The sequence below is a fragment of the Solanum dulcamara genome, chromosome 9 (assembly GCF_947179165.1).
Source record: "Solanum dulcamara chromosome 9, daSolDulc1.2, whole genome shotgun sequence".
Classification (NCBI taxonomy): Eukaryota; Viridiplantae; Streptophyta; class Magnoliopsida; order Solanales; family Solanaceae; genus Solanum; species Solanum dulcamara.
The window spans coordinates 10,296,756-10,305,703 of record NC_077245.1 but is presented as its reverse complement, the minus strand read 5'-3'; the positions used below and the strand labels follow the sequence as shown (position 1 = coordinate 10,305,703).

At 33.1% G+C, this 8,948-nt stretch overlaps 1 long non-coding RNA gene across 1 annotated transcript; it reads right to left on the bottom strand.

The window, feature by feature from the left end:
* Positions 1-3,706: 3,706 nt before the first annotated feature.
* On the bottom strand, positions 3,707-6,075 carry LOC129903973 (uncharacterized). Its single transcript, XR_008770335.1, has 4 exons — positions 5,981-6,075; positions 5,806-5,887; positions 5,193-5,238; positions 3,707-3,906 (listed from the first exon to the last, which is right to left on the bottom strand). It is a non-coding gene; the product is annotated as an uncharacterized LOC129903973 (long non-coding RNA).
* Between the last annotated feature and the right edge of the window lie 2,873 nt (positions 6,076-8,948).

The window sequence follows — 8,948 nt, the reverse complement described above, 5'->3', positions numbered from 1 at the left end:
TGCCTATCATTTTATTTAATTTCATTCATATAATTAATATTTCTTTATTCAATTTCCTTTCCTTCCTTGATGGGTAAGCTAATATATGAGAATTTTGTCTTGAAGCAGCAGGTGATGAGGAGCCAGAATCTTCTAGGGTTAGAATTGTCTTTCTTCATCGTCCTTTCATCCCAAACTCTTAATATTTATACACATAAATACACACACACATATTTCTCACACTTTCACTGTAAAATTTATGTGAAGGATGATGCATGGAACCAATCCAGCTGCTGCCTCTACCACCAGCCAAATTCATCAGGTTTTAGTTTTATATGAATAGGAAACAAAATTTGTTTCCATTTTACACAATTAAAACAACTATTAGTTAGTTAGGTTCTTTGTTATATGAGGGTGTTCTTTGTTAATTTATCTTTAATTTTCTCAGGAACTCAGGCAGGAACTTAATGCTTTGCTACAACGAATTCACGTAGCTGAGGAAAAATTAAGGTTCATCTATTATAGTATTTATCTTTTGTTGGTATTGCAGTTAGTAAATTTCATATCAATGTTATAATTTAGTCTTGTACATTTTCAAAATGGTTTTCTTTCATGAAAATGTGTTAAAATATGTTTTGTGATTTTGTTGGATTTTAAAAAGTGAGAACGAGAAATGTAGTTTTTTCACGAAAGTCAAAAGATATCAAGAGAAAATATGTAATTTGAATAATATTTTTTCACATTAAATGAATTCTGACTTTTTTGATAAGACAAAATAACGTATGTTTATACTGCTCTTTTTGTTGGTAGTAAATAGAAGATTTTTACTCATATTTTATTCTGCATTGAATTGTCTGCCGCATCTCTTCTTACAAATAAAAATATAGTGTATTTGTGTGATCAATTTGTTACTAATTTTTAGTTTGATGAAGTTGTTGGCGTTTGAGGTATTTATTATATTCTGGGAGGAAGTGATCCACAACCTCGAATACGTATTCGAGGAGATTAAGTTTCTTAAAAACACACAAAATTTATTGTGATCTCAAATATTTTATAAATAAAGTGGTTTTTCTCCTTTCATATTTTGAACATCTGATTTACTTCTCTGAACACAATAGTACAACTACTTTATTTTTCGTGAAAGGATACTTTGAAAGCCTTCCTGTCAATAAAAAGTTAAAGAGTACGTACGGGGCTAAGGTGGAACTATAATTTTGAATGTATGAGTTCTAATTATTTTTTTTTAAATAGCTCATTGGAGTTTGCATAATTTATTTACTATACATATTAAGAGATTTTTTTAAAACATATATAAATGCAAAATTTGAGCCTAAGGCAATCGAATTCATCGAACCCGCACTGGTCTAGTAGTATTTCCCAACATCCTTTTTCACAAGTTTGATACTATTTTCTGTTCCCTAAGATAATACACTACTAAGGTGTACGCTAGTATGAAATTTATGGGGGAATATTGATTGCCAATTTTATTTTATTTAATGCAGTATGTATGAGCCTGATCCCCGGAAGAAGACATCAATGGAAGAGCTGGATGCATGTGAGAAACGACTTGAGAGCCTCTTAATTTCTGTCATGAAGAGAAAGGTAATTAATTATTATCTTCGTACTATTTTACTTAATTTATATTGATTTACGTATACTTCACTCCATTCCAATTTATGTGATACGATGTTATATTTGTATTATTTCATGAAGATGAGCCTAAGTTCCAAAGGGAAGTCAAGCGAAGAGGAGAGCACCAAAGCGGATTTGTCATCTTATGACGATGCTTTTAATCAACCACAGATTCTCGATTCATCTGTCATCTATGGAACTACTTCTGAAAGGTACATTTTGGTCCAATTCTTAAATTTAATACTGCAAATGGTTCCATTATTTCAAATTCTAGAGTACTACTTTTGATGCTAGCAAGACTAATTAAATCAAGGATTCGATTGACTAATTCGACTTCAAATGAAAATCTAAGCATATATTTTGAATATTGGTGAGTTATGGGTACGTGCTCCAATTTGAATTTGTTTTTCTTAGGTTAATTTCCTTCTCCCAAATTATGACAAAAGTTTTCTTTTTTCAGGAATGAACATCTTTTCCACCACAATGGTTCCACCAGATATAAAAGGAAGCAATTCCAATCTGAATCTTGAAAAAGCTAAGCTGTAAATGATAATAGCATCTTGTCATGATGGCCCTATATGTCGCCATTCAATTGATCCTATCTTTTGTTACCACGAAGTGCAATAGGCAAGATCGAAGAATTTTATAGTCCGCACTCAATTAACTCTCTAACTGTGAGTTCGAATAAATGTGCCCATGTATGTCTATAAGTACACCATATTAGTATTTTTGTAACGATGTCTTTCCGTCATTACGGATAAGTCAATAGGAAAGGAATCTAGGTCAGAAAATTTCGAATAGTGACTTGGAAAATTTTGAGTATAGGCCAGACTTGGACGAATTCTGAGTCAGCCAGTCAAGTGAGGTCCAGGGAGATCCAGAAATGGGTGGAGGATTGAACCTATATTTTGATTTATTCAGTTGATAGCCAAGACGATACAGAGCCTGTACGGCTTTACGAAATCGAATTCAGTGAGTAAAACTCTCGGAACTGAACTTAGTGTGAAAGATATATTTTAAGGCGTCTTGGGACAAGGGTGTGTGGCGAAAGAGGAGATTTTGAGACTCTTTACGAGCTCTTTCTCCACCTATCCCTCTCTGTGGAAATAGCCCTAGATGGGGGTTGGGATCATGGGTTGGTCTAAGAGGGGGAATTATATTGTAATCCGTATAAATTTGACCATTATATTGATCCTTTGTATGTATTTACTGTCTTTAGACCAAGAACAAGCTAAATGAACCCAGAAAGAAAAAGCTTCTGCACTTTAGAATTGTTAAATCTTAATTTCGAGGTAGATGATGGCTTGTTTTCTCGTATGTGATTCATGTAGCTATTAAATTACTCTGTTGTATGCATATATGTATATGAATAGGAAAGAATGAAATGAGCTATACAAAATGACTATTTACTGACAATGATTTGTGATGAACCTGTTCTTGGGAGACATGATAGTTTGACTATTCATTTTGATTGTGGCTGACTTGTATCGTTGGATCGGGTGTCACGTTCCGACACACATTTGGATTGGGTGTCACATTCCAACACATAATAAGCATTTGTAGGTCTCATAAAAGGACCCTTATGTGAAAATGCATCATAGTTGAGACTGATGAACTATGATTATGTTGGGTCCGGGTTATGAGTTGTTAATGATTAAGTCTATTCTGTATATATGTTCTTACTGTGCTGTATTTACTTGTTCATGTCTCGCTTACTGGCTAGTCGCGTGATCTTACTAGTACATTGTTGTCTTTGTGTACTGATACTATACTTGCTCCATCTTTGTTGAGTACAAGGCATATTTAGTCGGCTGCTGAGAGACCTAGAATAGAGGACCATTAGCTACCAGAGTTCAAGGGTGAGCCAATTCCTTCAGATTTCCATGAACTCTCCTTGTTCTGGTCATTCTTTCTGTCACACCCCGATCTCAACAGGGTGTGATGGGCACCCAACCCCGTGCTCGGAGCCGAGCGAACCCGCTAATTCATATTACATTCTCAATCTCTTTAAAATTTTGCATTAAAAAGAAATGAAAAACATAGCTACGCTTTCCGAATCTTGCTATCCAAAATCCATCATCTCATAAACTCATGACATACTACATAATAACATATCGGTTGGTGACGCCGCTTACAAAGCTGTCACTCTATACCCACGACTCTGTCTGCAAAGTCTCTAACTTCGAATGAAACATCATAGCGTATAAACTCTGACTCGACAGCACTCCAGAACAAGTGGAGTTGCCAACTCCGCTGGAACATCTTCTATAGTAGTTTCTACTTGTCTAGGTGTACCTGCGTGGCATGAAACGCAGCCCCCAAAGAAAAGGGGGTCAGTACGAGTAATGTACTGAGTATGTAAGACATGAAAATCAGCATAATAAAGAACATAAGGTATGAACAACCATATCGTAGAATCATAGACATATAGTGAGATAAGAGAGTAACCTGTACATATGAGTGCCCTTTTAGGCCAGATGCCATGCATGCTTGTCTTATCATAAAAAAAAATTTCTTGTTCATATTCATAGAAAATAGAAGTCATATCACCGAACAACGTCGGCGTGCCCACATATGTCCCGCGTCCGGGCATCCCGCGTCCAGGATGAAAATTACTCCAACTGATCAGGTGGGAATGCGTCTATAGCGCCACATATACACCTCCCCATATCCCACATATACATATACATATACATATACATATAGACAGCATGCAGGAGAGCCCAATGAAAGTCGTGTATTTATCGGAGTGACGGAAGGTCGGTAACCTCTGATTGTATTATAGACTAACCATGGTCGCTTTGTCTCACCTTGAAGGAACAATTATTATAGGATGAGACTATCAACGAAAGATAATATTAAGAGAACGTAGAATAAGGTCACAATCTTATAAGGCGTCAAATCGTATACATATGCACATATGACCAATTTTCAAGACTCGTAGAATAATCGGAATGAGCTATGATTAACAAAACAAGATAAGAGTCATATCAAGTACCTTTCAAAAATTACCATGGATTATATCAACATAAAACTTTTGGAATCATATACACGTATTTAAGCACGAGAAAAATATCTTTTGGAAACTCAAGAAAATTGACCATCCTAGTGGCTCTACGAATAGGACTTCCTTGAAATTGTACAAAATGACATATACTTGTTTCATAAAAATTATGCCAAAAGAAAGTGTAGCTCTATATACTTATGTCAAAACATGCCAAGAGAAAGAAGAGTAAACATTACATACATGAAGCCGTTCTTATCTTAGCCATCATAGACATATTCTCATCCTCGACATCATTAATGTCGTTGTAAAACATATCCATCGTCATTGCCATAAAAGCTTGTAATATTGTAAACCTTTGTTTTGGGAAACTATAGACATTTTGGAAAACATTAACGGGTTATAGGAAAAAGTAGTCATTTCCTTGGGACCATTGACACCTAGCTTTTGAAAACAAAGAATATATGGAAGCACTTATGAAACCATAACATCGGAATCATGCCTTGAAAAAGAAGGGTAAGCCTTACATACTTATACCAAAGACATGCCAAAAGAAGGAACGATTAGCTTTACATACCTGTACCGCGCTTTACTAGCTTTTCTTATTCTTCCAACTTGTTAGTCTACATTCAAGAGAGTTGACATAGTCATTAGATTCATTACCATATACTCGTCTTAATCCTTCAAACAAATTAACTTCTAATCTGCCGAAATTTCGGCAGCATCTCCCCTATAAATACACCATCCCCGAGATCTCAACTCGGCCACCATTTCAACAATCATATCAACAACAACAACCAGCAGTATATATACAATCAAATCACCTCAACTTTACACAACACAAGCTCCAAACAACTAGCATAAAACTACGATACCAAAATAGAGTTTTTAACCTTTATTTCGTAAAATCTTTAACCATACCAAACGGGGGGTCGTGTGGCTGCAACCAGCAGCAACCACACCCTTTTTAAAATACTTTAAAGCCCTGCAACATACAATCCAACCAGCTGCACCCGCAGCGCCTCAACGACCATACACTACGCGACTTCGATTTAGCTACTACGACTTTAATTTAGTAGTTTCCAGCATCATGCCCCCTTATACATTTTCTCTGCTTCCAGCCATATTTAGGACACGTAATACACCTCATAACAACATCATAAACTCCAATTTTAAAGGAGAGACCTTACCTTTACCGAAACTCTCCAAAACTTGCCTCGGAAGCTCTCCTAGCGCGGCTAAAACTTTGGGGCTGTTCGGTGACGTTTTGGGCTGCTCCAAACCATAAAATTTCATTACCAATACCTTCATAACACCCTGGTACACCCTAGATAATTAATTCACGAAGCAAAATCGGAGACTTACCTTTTTTTTCCTTGGCCGAACCTATTCTTTCTCTAGCTTCAAGTTTCTTCTCTTCCTTTCTCTCTAGAACTCTCTTGAATCCTCTTGTTGATAAAGAAAACTTAATGGATAAATATGACTTAAAAGTCATCAACATATATATATATATAAGCCACTTAATTAATGGGCTAAGTTCCAAGACTTGGGCCCTTTCCTTGTGTTGGGCCTCTCTTATTATTTTGATTTCTTTCAAAGCTCAATCCCTTGGCCCATATGTTTTCATAAACTACATTTTGTGAACTTCCAACTTATATATATATATATATATTTTTTTTTTTTTTTCCTTATTCTTTTTTTTTTCAATATTTCCATCTCCAAAATTCCATAACCAACTTATGTATCAAACAAGACCAAAACGTATCATTATCCTTCACTTGTTACAATTATTCCAAATGTCCAAATGTACAAAAATATGGGTTGTAACACTTTCAGGACTCAGACTTCATTGTTTATTTGTTTTTGTGACTTTTGGGGTTGTATCCCCTTTCCTAGCTATGTTGTTTTATCAGAGTTTTGGTACATCGACCTTTAGGTCCTAGGTGTTAATTCTCACATCTTTTGAGCTGTTGACTAGATTTTCTGAGTTTATGAAAACTCTGTCTTATTTTAAGTATTTAAACCTGCTTTCGCAATTTTAATTCGTTTTATCTCTTGTCATTGCTGTTGTTTGGACTGTAATAATGGTTCTCCCACCGGAGGGTTAGTGTGGGTGCCAATCACAGTGAGTCGGGATCGTGACAATTTTATAGTGAGTACTAAATTTGTCATATATGGATATCATTGGTCAATGTTTATAATATAAATATATAAACTATTATAAACTTTACATATTTATAAACATTACACTACTTTATATTAGGGTGAAATACATAAATAGCGTTCTAAACTTGTCTAGATTTTTCAGACATCATTCCGCTGCTAATAAAATTTATTTCCGAAAAAGATGGTGCTTTGCCGGAATCTTTGTTTTACTTTGTTGATGTTTACTCCTCAACTTTATGATTGAAAGTAAATATATTTTTCACTAAAAAGCGATGCATACCATTTGTTTAACAAATAATATGCATATTTATCCTTTTCATCAAGAGATCTATATTTACTTTGAATTTTAAAAAAAAATTCTAAAATTAAACTTTTGACTAAAAAATACTAGATGACTTTAAAAAATTATAAACTCACTCATATTTTTACCCCTTCAAATCAGACCCAAATGAAAAAGACTCAATCCATCTTCTATTATTTTTTTTTGGTTATTATTATGAGGAATTAGGAAAGAGAAGTCATCAATAGGAGCGCAATAATTATTTCCAACACATATGAGTCTTGATTGATTATATTTTGTGAAGCTAGTTGGGTCTGGTTTGTTGCTGGCTTTGATAATCTTCTGAAGTAGTGAAAAAATTGTGAAAATATTATTTATGTTATAAAAAGCAGGAAGACCATTATTTTTACCGATCAATATTATATCAACCTCTGACCTCATCGGTTATCTGAACCTATTTTTGACATTTTCTAATAATGATATTTTTTTAATGAGAAGTTTTATAACTACATAAATATTATGACATGTTTAATATAATAAATTATAAAAGTATTCTTATAATATGAAAGCATTTTTAAGTTCACAAAAGTTAAAATATTTTTTAAAATTTTTTTGTGACAAGTCAAACTATACCAAAGAAGAAAAATTATATACAAAAGTCTAATTTTGTTTTTGCACATATACTCATCTAGTCATCTATCAAGACGATTCAGACAAACTCGTTAATTCGAATCTACATCCATTTTTGTTTTTCATTGTTGCGATGGTTTTAATAGTAAATATTACTATGAAACTATTTGTTATTCATAAAACAATGATATATTCTTGACTATGGAAACATAATTTTCCATTATTGAACTTAAAAGAGTTCGAGAAATATGACCAACGCATATTCAAAACAGACAACAAGGCCATAAAAGTTTACTTAACAATATAGAAATTAAATTCAAAAGAAAATAGAAGAAAGACAGCATTCCACAAATAACCCCTTCTTGCTAGCCATTTAAACGTTTGCATCACTTACGCTTACCTACAAATAAAAGGGTGCAAATAATATAACTATTAAAATTTTAACAAATACTATTAATAATGTTTGCTTTTAAAAAAAATTGAGAATAAAACAAAAATAATTAGTAGAAAATAAATTACCAAAGTCTGGATTCAACTTGAACAGACGCAAGAAAGGATCCACTGGTCGACCAATTAAAGCAAAGTTTGGATTGTACAATCCGTTGACAATTGGCCTACGATTCAAGACACCAACAGATAATTATTTTTTGAATTTTGTTTTTCATGTCCAAAGAATTTAAATTGATTGTTGTTTTTGCAACTTGTGATATATAGTTTTGAGAGGATGATTTAAACAAATGTTCATATTTATATCATAATTTAAATGTTGTTACTATTATTTTTGAAATTTATACAAATAAATTGTTTGAAATTGACAAAATATTAGATTATTATCTAGCGTCTAAAGTTTTAGTTGAGGTCTAGCATTTTCAAATAAACTTTTTAGTTTGAACAAAAATCAATTTAGACCACACATTGCAAAAACAAACAAAAAAAAACCATTTACTAAATAGATGTCTTTAAATTAAAAAGGATAATCCTTTTCAGAGACCTGTGTATGGAGTTATGTGATTACACTATGACAAATATTGACCACAATTTATGTGTTTGAATTATCTTTTAAATAGGATTCTTCAAAGAGAATTATCTAATTTATGCAACACTCTACTTTTATTTGAGGTTACTTTATATTTTTGAAAACTATTTAAAGATTTTAGATAAATAAACACTTTTTTTATATATTAATTTTTTTCTAAAGAATATTACCTGCCAACAGGTGGAGAATCTTGTTTTGGTCGAATATTCTGGCTCATATCT